This window comes from Pseudorca crassidens, chromosome 7, assembly GCF_039906515.1.
Source record: "Pseudorca crassidens isolate mPseCra1 chromosome 7, mPseCra1.hap1, whole genome shotgun sequence".
NCBI classification, from domain to species: Eukaryota; Metazoa; Chordata; class Mammalia; order Artiodactyla; family Delphinidae; genus Pseudorca; species Pseudorca crassidens.
This window is the reverse complement of record NC_090302.1, coordinates 59,844,718-59,861,430: the sequence shown is the minus strand read 5'-3', so window position 1 is coordinate 59,861,430 and position 16,713 is coordinate 59,844,718. Positions and strand designations below refer to the sequence as shown.

Below are 16,713 nucleotides of genomic sequence, written 5' to 3'. Positions count from 1 at the left end.
AAGATATAATTGTGCTTTAACTAACAAACTTAAAAATGTTTATGGAAAACTGAGAAAACAATTACATAAAACAAAATATAAGAATTATCACTAATGTATGCGCTTTACCATATTTATCTAAAATCACTAATGAGGCCATCTAGAGAAGCTATTTATGATGGTTTGTTAGTAATATGTGCAGGCAAATTACTTGATCATTAGCTACATCCAGCTGCTAGAGCATTTTTGTATAATGCGTCAAATTAAAGGAAGGCTTTTATGTAGTTTAACATATTTCATAAATTATCAATATCTTAATACTAAAAATTCCATTTTCTTGAACTTAGAAGAAAAGGGGAAACATTGATGGCTTTATATTGTTTTAATTTAATATTTTCCACAATACTGATTTGCCATATAATGTTTTATAGAAAATTGCAAATATAAACCTGAGATCTGATAGTTGTGATTCTTAATACAGAATTAATGGAGCTAGTTCCTTTTAGAAATTACTTCAGTGGAAATTTATATTTCTTATACAACAGTGCAGACTAGTGGCCATGCCTTACAACATATGTTTGTCTTTTTGTGGGACATGTTATCTGAGGTAATCATATGTACATATTATGAAATAGTATTAAACAAATTACATATATTTAAATAGTAATTATTATAGCACAATATAGTTTATAGAGCTTAATAGTACATCAGCCAAATTTATTTTATTCATTCTATTTTGCATTCATTCCAAATCACCTAGAAATTGTTCTGTAAATGATAGGTAAAAAAATATACACTTAAATTATATCACAGGTAGTGAATTTAAAGAATATCTAGTTATTAAGATTTCTGTGATCTGTATTTTTGTTTTAAGCTTACAATATAACTAGTCCTCTATAAGCAAGGGTATTTTTTGTTTAAAATAGTGACAGATTGGTAATCCTGTAGTCATTTTTTTATAGATGCCCACCTGCTTGTTCCCAGACTCTCAATTTATATGAAATTCTTCTAATATTTAAACATGATTTCTCTCCTCTCCATTTTAAGTATTTTTCCAATTATTAAAATGTTTTCCCAAATTATGCTTTTTTTTAATTAAGAAAAATTCTTAGCAACTGTCTGTAGGGAAATAAAAGAATGATAATTAGGCTAAAGAAAAGTTTTAGGTGTTTTCTAAACTGTCTCCTAATAATGTGAATAGAAGAAAGGATGAACTAATTACTTCAAAGACCTCATTTTGATGTCTAAATCTTTTTTTTTTTTTTTTTTTTTGCCGTACGTGGGCCTCTCACTGTTGTGGCCTCTCCCATTGCGGAGCACAGGCTCCGGACGCGCAGGCTCAGTGGCCATGGCTCACGGGCCCAGCCGCTCCGCGGCATGTGGGATCTTCCCGGACCAGGGCACGAACCTGTGTCCCCTGCATCGGCAGGCGGACTCTCAACCACTGCGCCACCAGGGAAGCCCCGATCTCTAAATCTTGAATAAATTTTCTTTCCCAAAATATGTCATCAGACCTTCTTGTATCCACCATCTGGAATGATGGATAGAGAGAGGAGCTTTCACACTGTGACATGTAGGAGATTTTGGAACCATAATTATATGTAGGAGATTTTGGAACCATAATTATTAGTTGATTATTAATGAAACGACTCATAGACTAGCAGCAAAAGGGAGGTTGAATGTTGAATGGCCCCCAAATAATCAGAATAGTGGATGATAATCCTGTGATCATTTAAAATTGTGTCTGTTTCCATGATGGCACAAAGTCTGCCCTGTAACTTCTGAAAGGTTTGCCCTGGTCCCAGCTCTATTACTTACCAGCTCTGCAAACTTGAGAAAATTTGCCAGTCTCCCTGAGCTTCAATTTTCCAAATCTATACATTGAGTATAATATGAATAATCTAACAGGGAGATGGCCAAATGAGATAACCTTTGTGAACACTGAGAAATGCAAAATGAGAGCAAATTATTAGATTAGTCCAATAGCTGGATTTTCATTCTACATTTGTGGCTATTTTGTTTGTATATTTGTTCATACAACAGTGATTTTAACTTCAAGCTTAAGTCTCATTTTATGTGGAAAGATTGTTAAGTATCAACCAAGTCTGATTCCATTTTTACTTCTGAAAACATCTTCCCCTGGATGTAGAGCCTTAGATCAAAGGCTTAATTGTTATACCTTTATTTGTTTTGTTTTGTTTTGTTTTTACATATGAAGAAAAGTTTAGTAGCATAATTGATATCTTTTAAAATTTGATGATAATCTGTTATGTCTTCTATATTATTCCATCACAAAGAATTATTCTAAGGAAAAACTCTTAGATACTATTCTCTTATTCCTGTTAAAACACACAAACACAATTTTAGGGAGACTGTCTATTCTATCATGGCATGGTTCTGATGAATTGCAGGTGTATTCAACGGTAGATGGCAGGGTGTCAAACAAGAAACAAGGTTCCCTATTTACCTTCCATGACTTTACTCAGACTGACCTCCGCTCTTTCACGTTAAGGACTCTATGCAGGGAAGATATGTGCTTAAATATTTGTTGCAAATTCTGAAATTGTGTCCCTGTGTCACAAAACATAAAAAAAATAACCAGTAAATTAAAATGGGAGAGTTCATTTAAATCACAGTTGTCAACAGTTTATGATCAAAATATCTGTTTTGGAATTGTAATTTATTCACGCATTTGGATATTTACCCTGCTAAAGACAAATCAGCCTTTGGAATTTTGCAGATGAGTGTGGGCAGATCCTACTTTTTTTTACCTTGAATGTTGCCTCAGAAACATTACATTTTGTCCTATCTCTTTCTGTCATGTTGATCTTCAGGTGAGAACCACCTTTTCACCTTTTTTTCTTTTCATCCTAAACCACTTTGAATTGCAGATCTAAACTATGAAACATCTCAGAAAATGCACACATGCACTTCACATAAAATTTTATAAACTTTTTAGAAGGAGCATAGGAACCCCTGAATTAACTATGCATCCCACAGAAGTTCCCTGAGAGGAGTTAAAATCCCAGTCCTGGTTGGAGATTGCCAACTAAATATTTTCTGCAATAATTTCCATGGATAAATGAGCACATTGAAAGATAATTTTGTGATTGGAATATCAAAATTGCTTTCTTCCCCAAACATAATTGTGATCTCTAAGTAAAGCAAAGGGTATGCTATCTTTCAAACTGAAATGGTGTGAATCACTTTGGTGGTGTGAATAGCATCCATTAGTTTTATGTATACATGACAGGTTATTATGCAGAAATAATCTGATGTCCAACCCTAACCAAGAGGCAGTAGCAAAATTCATATTTTCTTTAATCCCCATCCAGAAAATATTTAATTTTGTACAGCCTTGTGTTTTTAGAGTTCTGTGATACCTTAGAAGTGATCTGTCTCTCCTGCCCTCTTTTATATAAATGAGAAACTAACTGAAATCCATAAAAATTCAATAAATGCCCGCATTTGATACATGCCAAAAGTGAGATTAGAATTCAAGTATTCTCAGTTTAAACTGTGCTTTTTCTTTCTAGGCTCTTAGATTAAACTCTTCAAGTGTCCACATTATGGGGAATTGACAAGTTTTTTTTCAGAAATACATTCATATTACGTAAACCAATGGATTCTTGAAAATGTTGTGTTTTCTGTTTGCAATAAACTATTCTCAAGATTTTAAAAAGTTCTGGGTGGTAACTGTCATTTAGATTTAGTTGAATGAGGCTGGGTAGGGAGAGGAACAGTATACTTCGGGGTTGGGGCCAAACTAAGCATACCCAGACAGCCCTCCACCTTCCTGTCCTGGAATTCTCCCTCATCTGGGCTGTGCTCTACTGCTTCTCAGTTCTCTGTATTTTACCTTCCTCAAGCAGCACCATCTCTGTCAGTTCCTTCATGGAGTCGAGCGTGTTCTTGGTCCCGCTAATAGCCATCTTGTTACCTTTCCTAAGGGTAAGTGCGTCTTAATAAGAATGCCAGCAGAAGGCAGCAGGTAAAAGTGCTGAGGGCAGAATTCTACCCCAGAGCCGGAATAGCAACTTTCTGGGTTCTTAGGAAACAGTCAAGATAAATAGCTTTCTTTTCAATAGCTCTATTGGGCTACCTTTAACTAAGTTGACCATCTATGGTGTTTTAATAGGTTACATTTAATAGATTAATCTTTCAGGATTGATCTTTGAGTCTTCTATCTCCCCATGCCTCTTTATGCTGATTCCTCAGAATGCACAATAGCAGGGCCAGAGATGGAATAAACTTTAAATTACACACAGAGAACGACACTTGTGGCAGCTGAGCAGGTGAAAAGGGGGTTAAATTCACTCTTATCTTTTACATGCCTACAGGGCCTTATTTGCTGGTGTTTAAGTCTCTGGGAAAACGCAGTCAGAAGTTTAAGTATTTTGCTACCTCTGCTACTGCATTCCCACGGGGGCAGTGCCCTATTTCTTACCATTATTCATTGTCGTTCTGCTTCTAAATAGCAATACTTCTGAGGATGATTGTGCAGTACTGCGGATGCTGCTTTACTTGAGCTAGAATGACATTCCAGAAATGCTGTCACTGGGGATGTGCTTCTAAGAAGGATGTTACTTTGCCATGAGCGGATGAGATCACACATTATATTTAGGATTCACAGGGAAGGCAACCGCTAATTGGTGACAGCCTGGATCTAAACTTTATGTTTGGACCTCCCTGGTGGCGCAGTGGTTAAGAATCTGCCTGCCAATGCAGGGGGAAGATCCCACATGCCGCGGAGCAACTAAGTCCGTGCGCCACAACTACTGAGCCTGCGCTCTAGAGCCCGCAAGCCACAACTACTGAGCCTGCGTGCCACAACTACTGAAGCCCACACGCCTGACGCCCGTGCTCCGCCACAAGGGAAGCCACTGCGGTGAGAAGCCCGCACACCACAACGAACGGTAGCCCCCGCTCACCACAACTAGAGAAAACCTGTGCACAGCAATGAAGACCCGAAGCAGCCCAAAATAAATAAATAAGTTTATAAAAATAAATAAACTTTATGTTTTATTTAAGTTATGTTAGCTTTAAGAAACAACTTTTCTTTTCCTTAGGTAATAAAATTTCTTAAAATGCTTAATCGTTTCATGCACTTGATCATGCAAAAAAAAGTTATAATGTTTGGTAAGATTAAACCAATTAGTAGCCTTCTCATATCTGCGATACCCAGATTGCTGAGATTTTTAAAGCTAGGTTTATTGCTCATAGTAAATACTTTAGTGAGTCTTGTAGAAGCTCAAATATAATAAGGCAATTGGGAACGGTTCTGCTCCTTCCCCATGCCTCAATTTTAGGTAGCGGTAAATAATGGGCTTGAAATAGTTGATCCCAAATATAATACGCTTTTTTTCATGGGCCTATTTTATTTTAGGCCCCTAAAAAGTGATTTAGTGACCGACTGAGAAAACTGTTTTCTATAGTTAAGATATCTGGTTCTTTTAAGTTTGACTTTCCCAGAATTCAATTCCATTGAATTTCACATTTCTACTTACTCTGTTTCTAGCACATTTAAAATTAAAACTGGAAACTCTTCAGTGATATAGTCTCAGTCTTTCACATAATTTCAAACTGTCTTAAGATATAACTATATATTTCTCAAACCAAATTTTTTTGTGTGTGTGGGCATGAAAAATTAAAATATCATTTACAATTGTTACTTTTAAAAGTTATTTTCTTTCACTAGTGGCATAATGTGTTTTTGTGAGTTGTTTAAATATATTTTTTCTTCTACAGAAAGCATGTGCTTTTTTATGGAAATACTCTATATTTTTACATTCTTATTTTTCAAAAACATTGAAATGCATTTACTTTAAGAACATGAAAAAGTTTAAACATATCACTCTCTTCAAAACAACAAATAGAAATAGTGAAAGAAAAACAATCTCACCCACATTACAGTAAATTTGTTTAGCGAGAAGGTGGAGTTTACAGTAATAGCTTTTAAGCAGCTTATCTAATTTTAAAATAGGGCGTATTGCACTTTATGTGAAACTGAGAGGGAAGAATACATTTCAATTTGTTTAAATGGCCTTAACAGTGAGGTTTATCAGTGCTCAATTTAATTTTGCATTTAATACCTTTTTGCTAAATTCTTTCTCCCATTTTTTTTTTATCAGTTTTAAAATCTCATTTTTTAAAGAACCTTTCCTTGCTACGGAAGAAAATGTTTAATCCATCCACTGATTCGGAAAGAAATTAACTACATAAGCCCATAAATACGCGAGCACAAACCAATTTGTAGCCTCTTCTTACTAAGTAGTTTATTGCTGGTTCTCCCAACAGCCCTGGGCAGACTGCTAAATTGAGAAGATCACTAATGCTGATTTGGGAAAAACAAGGACGCATAAGCAGTGGTTGCATCCCACATTCAGGATAGTGGCAATTAGGTTGTAGTGATGCGGCTGCCTGTATAATTGGAATTTTAGTGCGCGGTTTGGGCAGAAACACGTCTGCTCCGAGGACGCCCTGTTAGATGTATCTAAAGTGTTTTGACCAATTGTCGAAAGTGCTCTATGGCTATTTATTCAAAGCTACATCCTGCTTGCATGAAAACTGTGTGAGTGTTCTTAATTCAATGACATCAGACTTGAAACAAAACGGAAATACTTTTGAGCTCTCTGGTCAGGAATATTACATCAGTGCATTCATTTTTATTGATCCTTTAAACCAAAAATGCTTTCTCATCTCACTGCTTCCTCTAGTTTGAGCTAGTTTTTCTGAGTATAGTTTTACCAAATGCTGAGGTTGCTGCTGTCATTCACTTTTTCTATTCCAATTATAGCCTCACTTTGAAATAAAGCCATTTGTTATTGAAAACAATGTGCATGCCTTTGTGATTCTGATTAAGTACACATTAACTGAAAGCAATTAGGGGAGTGGCATTAAAGCTTCTGGGTTGTTTTTCTTGGAAAGTAACATAATTCAAATTGTGAAGCTCAAATTGTAAATCACAAATATCTTACAGTCTTTGTTATCCAAACCAGTATAATGTTGTTTGTTGATTGTTCACATTTTGTCCTTTCTAACCATTCACATGATGTCACCAAAGCAATTTTATCTAACTTGAAAAATCTGCCCAAATTGGAAGAGTAAGAGCAGAAAGAGAGCTTAGAATTCATCTACTAACCCCTACTCCCTATGTTCTTTTCCCTAGATAAGAAAAGAGAGTCATAGAAGGTTAGTGACTTTAGGACACATGTGTTTTTTATGTGAGGAGAACTTCTTTCAGGTGGAAATTGAAATAAAATATTCTTGGGCTTCCCTGGTGATGCAGTGGTTGAGAGTCTGCCTGCCGATGCAGGGGACACAGGTTCGTGCCCCAGTCCGGGAAGATCCCACATGCCGCGGAGCGGCTGGGCCCGTGAGCCATGGCCGCTGAGCCTGCACGTCCGGAACCTGTGCTCCGCAACGGGAGAGGCCACAACAGTGAGAGGCCCGTGTACTGAAAAAAAAAAAAAAAAAAAAAATATATATATATATATATATATATATATATATATATATACATTCTTAAATTCAGTTAGTAATCTGGTTTACTTGAGTAACTCTTCACAATTTTTAATGCAACTTCTATTTCATTACTGTATAAACATATATAGAGACTAGTAAACTTTAAATTTTGGGAGGCAAAACTCATACAGACACTTACTTCTCATAACTTTATTTTGGCATATCATGAACATAACTGCCTGTGGGGACATCGACAATTTGCATGCCTTGGACTTTCCATGAGAGAAAAATCATGGTCTTTGCATTATTTTATATATGCAAATGAGAACTTTAAGTTGTCAAAGTACAAATAGAATGGTGACTTTTATTTCATAATTTTTATAGACTTTCAGTTTTTTGACAATTCAATTATATTTTTGATGGTTAGAAATTCTATCCTTTATCTTAGGAAGTTGTGCTGTGGGAGAAGGGAAGAGTTCTGTGCCCATCAAATCTGTGCATGTGCCTTTTTTATATGGCCAGTTGAAAATGAAGGTGGTATTTAGGTCAACTTTTTTCATACTCATGTGTCTTTTTTCCAGGTTACATAGACTGATCTTAAACAACAGCAGAATAAAGTGTTTGGAATCAAGACCAGAGATTAAAGTTTATTGTCAGTATAGGGGCTGGTAAAAAGAGCCATAATTATTCAAATAATCAAGATGAGAAGTGAAGATCTAAACTAAAGTTGGAGCCATAGAAATGGAGAGGAGGAAATGCATACAATAAGTGCTTTGTACCCATAATCTAAAAACTGAGTGATGACAGCTTTCTGAGGTGAATAAAAGTGAAATCTTAATTGATCCCAGAGAGTCTGACTTGTGCAAGTGGGCAAATGTCTTTCAACGTGTAGTGGTTAATTGAGTAGGCAATCTGTTTGGATTCCATATCCAATACTTATTACCTGTATGAATTAAATACTTATTACCTGTATGAATTAAAGTGCATCTGTTTCTTCATCTTCAAAATGGTGGTAATATTAATATCTCCCTTATGAGGTTGTAGAGAACTTGCATAAGATATTGCAAGTGTCAGGTACAGAGTAAATGTGGAATAAATGTTATCTATTATTATTGTTCACAGAGATAGAGATTGAAAGAGCAGATTAATAGATGAAAGGTGATTGAACATTTTCATAGGTTGAATTGGGAACATCTTTGGGACATTCAGGTATAAATGTCCAATAGTTTGATATATGGGTTTGGGAGCTATACATGTGGAATTTATTAGTAATAGGTTATTTTTGAAACCATGGCTTTGTATGAAGGTATGTAATGAGAAGGGCAAAGTGTCAAAGATGAAGTGCTGAGAAAAAAATATCATAAGATACACATGAACAATTAATTAAGAAGGAATAACCAGAGTGATAGGAAGAAAACTAGAGGGAAGCAGTGTCATGGGATTTAGGAGAGAAGTTTTAAGATGGTAACAGTAGTCAGCAGAACCAAATGTTAAATAAGACAGGTAAAATAACTGAAGTCTATATTGGAATTGTCAATATGGAGGTCATTGGCAACTCCAGATGTAGCAATGTCAGTACCTGAATCTCTGAGAAAGTGCATAAGCCATGAAGAGAAGGTTTGAAAATAGAGTTAGTGAAGGCAAACAACTTTTTTGAGAGGGTGTGACTGAGAAGAGAGTGGAGAAAAATAAAAGCTATCTCGAATGCAAAGCTTAGAAGGGTTTTGTTTGCTTTATTTTCCTTTTTCCTTTAAAGTAAGATATTTGAGCTGTCTTTCAAGTTCCCTTCAGTGGAATCATTTTCTAGATACTACAACTGCAGTGTAACAAAACAAAACAGCCTTTTGTATTTAAGATAAGTGACACACTTTCCAATAAGATGAAGACTGTGTCTCTCTCAAGTATTAGTGGTCTGTTCCCACAGGAAACTTATCTTGATTAAACCATTCACTAAGTGTAAAGTGAATGAATCTGTTTCATATTTCAAAAAATATTTGTGCAGTTTGTGGAAACCTGATCAAATTTCTTAAACATATATAAATGATCTTCTGCTGCTATTTGATATCTAAATGGTTGACTCACATTGTGTGCTGGGCTGTCATATGATATGACCCTTAAATGCTGATAAAATTGGTGTTCAGTAAGCAAAAGGGCCTTAGAATGCTTAGCCAGACCTATATTTCAGAAACATCAGGGAATTAAGCATGGTAGGTAACACTTTGGTCACCATCTAGCTGTCAACAGGCTACCGTTGGTGTGTCTCAGATGTCATTGTGAAAGGGATACACACAGGCCTTAGAAAGCAGAGATGCTGCTAATGTATGCACTCTGTCCTCTCTAACTTGCTCTGGCTCTTATCAAAAGTGTTAGTAAAATAGTATGAGTTTTTGAAATACCTAATACTGGATTTACTTGAAAGATATGCAGTGTTAGTGGCAGGGGGGTGTGCTGCCAGCTGCCAATTATGAATACCTAAGAGTGAACCTTGTTTTGGACCTACAGGCCAGCAGGAATCTGCAATGATCCTTGATGAAGCATATAGTATCCCATGATTTGGATGGGTACATATATTCTTCTATCTTTTAAACACAAACAGATGAGGATATAGGGTTTCTGGTTCTTGGACAGTGCTCTATAGTTAATCATCAGAAGCATGCTGTCTTGCTGCTTTTTACTCACTTATCTTTTTCCAGCCCATTTTTTGGACAAAATAAACCATTATTATTAATAAAGAAGCCATTAATTAGGAGTTTCATTAATAAGGAACTCAAGTTGTCAGAGTTGGGCAGTATAAAATTTGGAATGGAGGAAATGGACTGTCAGGTTGGTCTAGAGTTTTCCATTAGCAGAGTAGTGAGACAGCAGGAGGGCAGAGGTGATAAAGGTTTGGTTAGAGGGTATCTGAGGAGGTTAACCTGGGATCAACCTGGATAGGGAAGTAAGACGAGTGAGGGGGCTGAGATAGACTGGGAGAAGAGTCAAAGGCAGCGACATGTATTTATGATTTAGATGAAGGAGTAGAGATTGAATGACAGGAGGTTATTGTAAGAGAGATCAAATTTCAGTGAGATGTAGAGTTAGTTTTAGCTTTGTGGATTGAGGCCAATTGCTTGCATGATTATATTTTATGATCTTTTTATGAAAGCATTATACTATATGTGTCTTCATCATATGCATCTTTTATTAGGTAATGCATGTTAATTAACTATCTGTTCACAGAAATCCTTTATTACAAGAGGCTAAAGAACTTTCAGAATAAGTGCACATACTTTTTTATATTTTCACTTATTTTCTATATTGTATATCTTTATAACCCTCAGAAATTCCCTCTTTTATATACTTTATTTCACTATAAGCAGAAGGTGTACTTCATAAATTTTCCCTTTTCCCTATTAATATTCCTTAACTGTTGGTGTTTGTTACCTATTCATAGGCACTTTTAGTGTTCTAAGAATTAAAATCAGTGACCATGAGATAAGATTTAATTTGTAACATTGATGTTCATCGAATTTTTAAAAATAACTAGTGTGTGTGAAGATTAGTGATGAGCTTCCAAATTTATAATGGCAGATCTTATGTAACAATAAGTAAGGGGCTTAAACATAGATAGCATTCAAAAAGAAACACCCTTGTTCTTGTTTGTGTGTGCGGGTAGTGTATGAGAGTCTTTATTCTCCTTTTTCTGTGAAAGCTAAAAGCAAAATATGAAGTGCCAGAAAATGATGACAATGCAACACAAAGGAAATAACAGGAAACCCAGCTTCAAAGAGCAGAGGAAACACTCAAGTTCTTCTTTTTTTTAAATTTCAATTTTATTTTACTTATTTATTTTTAAACATTTTTGGCTACACCATGAAGCATGTGGATCATAGTTCCCCGACCAGAGATTGAACCTGTGCCCCCTGCATTGGAAGCTCAGAGTCTTAACTACTGGACCGCCAGGGAAGTCCCTGCAAGTTCTTCTACGAACAACTTGAGTAAAACTGAGCAATGATTCAATGTGCTTGAGACTCATTCTTCCTAAATTTTAAAAGGGGAGAATGCTATTGACAGTAACTAATCTCAAAGTTAAGTGCATACTATAAATCTCAAAAAAAATGTTTTTTGTAAGACTTATAATAACTTGTAAATCAGCTCCTGGAAAGAAAGGGTAGCATTATTCCTGTGAATAAGTTTTGAATACCACAGTCTTTAAATATTGCTTTAGTCTCTGCAACGTGCACAGTTTAGGGAAAAGGGTTGGTTTAGGTAAATGTGAAATCCATAGCACTAAAAGCTCAAAATTATACTGTTTTTACAGATGCTGTATTTGTTAATGGTAAGATGTTCAAAAGCAGAGAGGTAAAGGCCAAATTTAAAAGCTATTTTAAATCGTACCTAAAATTAAATTCTACAACTTAAATTATAATGTAACATAAAAGTTGTTTGATAATATGCCCATGTAAATATCTAAAAATAAATTTTATTTTTCGTTTTAAACTCCCATATATAATCCTATAACTAGATAATGGTTTTATAACATGTCGGCTTATTTACATGAAAATACTGGTTCTAAGACTGCCTTGGGTGTATTGGGGAAGGGGTGTGAAGGGTAGAGTCCTTTAGGAATTGCTCCTGGCTTTAAAAAAAATGTCAGTTCCACATTTTGACAATATGTAAAGTATCTTTCTTATTCCTTCCTTCTAGCATTCCCTTCCCCTTTATCTAGCATGTGTGATTTGTAGACACAGGTAGCGTATTATTGTAGTTAGAATGAAAGGCTCTGAGTCAGACTGCCTGCGTTTAAATTCCAGCTCTACCATTTACTGACTAGGAGCCTTTGAGGAAGTAGCTCAAAGTCTCTTTATTTCAGGTTTCTAATCTGAAAAGTAGAGAAATCAACAAATTCTACCTCATTAGTTTGCATTTAATCATGCTAAAAAAAATAAGATCAACATAATATACAAAAAGCATTTGGGACATAGTAACTACTCAATACATGTTATTTTGCTTAGGTGCTGCAGAACCGGTTATTTGTAAGTTCAGCAGAAGGTTATAGAAATACCTTGTTAGATTTTAACATTATTCACTAAAGGCATGTAGAAGAAATTAGTTTCAATGTAGTATTCTATTAGTCCTGAGTGAGAAGTGTTTGCCAAATTAGACAGAAATAGCAGTTCCTTCCTTTCAAAACCAAAAGCCATTTCTTGGTCAGTCAAAGGAGATTTTGACATTGATCATTTTAGACATAGTGTATAGTACCAAGACTTTCCAGTTAACTAAGTAATCTATATCTATCTACCTAGCTATACACAGATATACATATATTTGTGTAAATATATTTTCTCTACTACATAGTCAGAAATCTACTGGATTCTGAATACATACACAATCAATAGAACATGATTGCTGTTCCAATGAACTAAAAATGTGGTTGAAAAAAGAGGGTACATATATGAAAAATACATGATGGAGTATGTGTTAATATTAGAACAAGCCTATGAATGCAAAAATTATTATGGCTTCATAGATTAGATGAGTTCAGAGTTTGGTCTAGAAAGAATGAATAACGTTTGAACAAGGGAACATTGTAGCAAGGGAACATTTTAGGAAGAGAGAAACATAAAAAGCCTGGCTGGGAGGAGACATTTGGATCAGACATGGGGAATCATGATGAACCCTAAATGCTCAGTTCTTTGTGTTTAGTAAATGGTAGAAATTTTGCCATTTGTGATTTGTTTTTGGAACTCAGGAGCACATGACCCACCAATCATTAAACAGTTGATGGGACCCCCTGATCTTTGTCACCCAGTTCAATTTTCTGCTGTTAAATGTATGATTTTAAGTGAATATTTAATTGTCTATAGTTTTTCTTTGAGCTGTGCATCTGGTGACTATTCATCAATTGGCTTGCATATTCTCTATCCTGACTCATTTAAGGTTTTTGATGTATATGGTTTATTATAGTTATGGCCTCACTATTTTATGTTTAGTACTGTGCTGTCAATTTGAAAATTGTTGATTATCCTAGAGTACAGCAGTCACGTGGATGTGGGACAAGAGTTCTATAGATAATAAGCATAATTTGATAAACTGCTTTCTGAATCTATAAGAAAACATATGTGAATAATGAGTAGTATAACATTAAAAAATTGTGAGTGGTTCATTTTCTTATGCAACACGGAAAAACAAAAACAGATGTAAAGATCTTATATATAAAATATATTATCTTTTCAGTAACTTCTCATTTAAGACAAGAAAATGTGTTTGTGGTTAATCAGTGAATAATTTCTTATAGCATGAACTTTTATATCAGAAAAACTTAAGGATTATATTTGCTCTTTAAATGTTCGCTTCAAATGGATTTTCTTTAAACTATTCTTTAAATGGATTATAATACTTTCCATGAAGGAAATAATATAAACACCCTTCTGATGGTATTGTTTCAAATCATTAGTCAATTTCGTTAATCTATAAAGTGTCAATTATTATTATTCTCCTTTTTCATCTCATCAACTGACTTAAATTTAGCATCATATAACTGCCAAAAAATGTAAATTCAGAATGTGTTTCCCTTTTTTTTTTTTTCCTTCCAGGGAAATCTTGAGGAGTTTGAGACTTTTCATCCTCCAGCCATTAATCATCTTGTGGGGGAAGGCTATATGTTGGTAAGTCTCACTCATTCTAATTGCTCTTTTTAAAGTTTAGTTTAATGAAGCTTGTGACTTGGTGATAATATAGAATGAGCAGGATTAAACACATGTCAACATCATTGCTTGCCTAATTAGAGAATGACCTTTTTTCAAACAAAATTTATAACATTGGGATTTCATTTTTGTTTTTAATTAATCTAGTAATAGGAGTACTATTAAACCTGTAGATGTAAAGTTAAAATTATGTGGAGAATGGAAACTAGTAAATTTTTTAAGTCTATTGTGGTGTTATTGCTTATAGGTAATTTTAAAGATATTTTATTCATTGACACTGTGGCCCACAGCAGTAGTTGAATGAGCATGCATGATGAGGTCTGAGGCTGCCGTCCAATAAAAGCTAATAAATTCTATCAGTTTAGATAATACATGATAGTCATTTTGCATATTGAAATTCAATTTTAAAGTAAAATAGTTCTTATGAACTACTATGCCATAAAACCAAATACGTCTTTATTTTTTTATAAATTATTTTATTTATTTTTGGCTGTGTTGGGTCTTTGTTGCTGCACATGGGCTTTCTCTAGTTGCTGTGAGCGGGGGCTGCTCTTCATTGTGGTGTGCAGGCTTCTCATTGCGGTGGCTTCTTGTTGCAGAGCACGGGCTCTAGGCATGGGGGCTTCAGTAGTTGTGGTGCACAGGCTTAGTAGTTGTGGCTCACAGGCTCAGTAGTTGTGGCACACGGGCTTAGTTGCTCCGCGGCATGTGGGATCTTCCCAGACCGGGGCTTGAACCCATGTCCCCTGCATTGGCAGACAGATTCTTAACCACTGCGCCACCAGGGAAGCCCCAAATACAAGTCTTTTTGCTTCAGTTTAGTTTTCCCTGTTATCTGTAAATAGCATTAATATATTTTGGCATCATATTTCTGAACAACCCTCTCCTCAGCCATCCAATTAACTCTCTCACTCACACATACACTCACAAACACACACACATTCACTTGTTTTTTAAAATATCGTGTGTTACATTAACCATTAATTAATTTCAATTTCCCCAGTTCTTCTAAACCACAGTTTTTGAGGCACATTTCATCCCTCATCCTTTAGAGCTATCTCCAGATGTTTTTGGTGAAACATTCCGTCAGTTAAAAATGTTAAATATGGGGCTTCCCTGGTGGCGCAGTGGTTGAGAGTCCTCCTGCCGATGCAGGGGACACGGGTTCGTGCCCTGGTCCGGGAAGATCCCACATGCCGCGGAGCGGCTGGGCCCGTGAGCCACGGCCACTGAGCCTGCGCGTCCGGAGCCTGTGCTCCGCAACGGGAGAGGCCACAACAGTGAGAGGCCCGCGTACCGCAAAAAAAAAAAAAAAAAAAAAAGTTAAATATGTACTCAAATATATGTACAGTTTTTATAAATTACATAAATTTACCATTATATTTATACACAGTTATTATAGACAAATAGTAAAAAATATAAAATTCACACTATAGAAAAATTTAAAGATACAATGAATATATATGTACATATGTGTGTTTATATATATATATAGTTCTAGAGATCCCCAGTTCTACACATCTTCTGTTTTCTTCTATTTCTGTTAACACCCAGGAATTGTACTGGACATTCAAAGACTCTTTAGAAAAAAGCTTATTTTAAGCATTAGATTGAATAGATACACTGCATGCTGCAAGTCAGTAAGTGTGTTTATGCATTTATACACACAAATATGTATGTTCATGCGATTGGTTTGGCCAGGATTGGCTGGATCAAGTGGTTGGGATGGTTTATGGTGGCATCTAGTGACATTATTTGAATACTTCTCTTCTGGAAAGCTTAGGGGTAAAAGAATCCAGAGGGGTTATTGTAGAGAATCAAAGAGCCAAATAGTATGGGCAACTTGTGTCCACGTGAGTACCACCAAAGATAAGATACCTTGCCAAGGGGATATCTTATTCACACCATTTATGGTCCCGTATGATAGAACTCCTTAGTCATTCATAAGCTTGCCAGTAATTTTTTCTCAATAGTATCTTTGGTAGTGAGCCACCAGAGGTCATACTGTGAGAAGAAGAGAGGAAGATTAAATGGTTATAGTAAATATCATTTAATCCAAATTGTCTTTGCCTGTATGAACCAACGATCCTACAAAAGTTGTTTTTCATAGCGCACCAGCTAACTTCCTTTGAATGTTGAATATAAAGCAAGAGCCGCCACATCCTAACCCTTATGGTAGCAACTCACATTTAACTGGAACCAAGCCTCAGTTGAGATCTGAAGACAGACAGGGAAGTGGTGAGACATTAAATTAGAAACTCAGTACTTTCCAGACAAGCCAGGCCTCATCAAATCTTTGATATAAAATCCTTCATAATTGCTGTTTCCACTTATTTGAGCCCTCCTCTAATTCAAGAACCTAACACTGCTGAACCAGTTAGGAATCCATGTAAATTATCTGTTATCCAGCAACCCATTCTCCATCTCTTACCTTCAAAAATCTCATGTCAAATACATTGTTGAAATACAGATATACAGATATGTTGCATCTACATCGTTCCTTTAATCTACAGTCTAATAAAGTCTATCAAAAATTTAAAAAAATGAAATAAAATGAGGCTTGTCTGACACAACTCAGTGAATC

General features: G+C 35.5%; 1 protein-coding gene across 29 annotated transcripts in view; it reads left to right on the top strand.

Moving 5' to 3' along the window:
- Positions 1–16,713, top strand: part of PTPRD (protein tyrosine phosphatase receptor type D) — a 2,145,367-nt gene that overhangs the window by 556,611 nt on the left and 1,572,043 nt on the right. For all 29 annotated transcript variants that reach the window (XM_067744351.1, XM_067744350.1, XM_067744358.1 and 26 more), the window contains exon 3: positions 14,019–14,090. The gene's annotated coding sequence lies outside the window, so the exon portion shown is untranslated. The remainder of the gene's footprint in view (positions 1–14,018; positions 14,091–16,713) is intronic.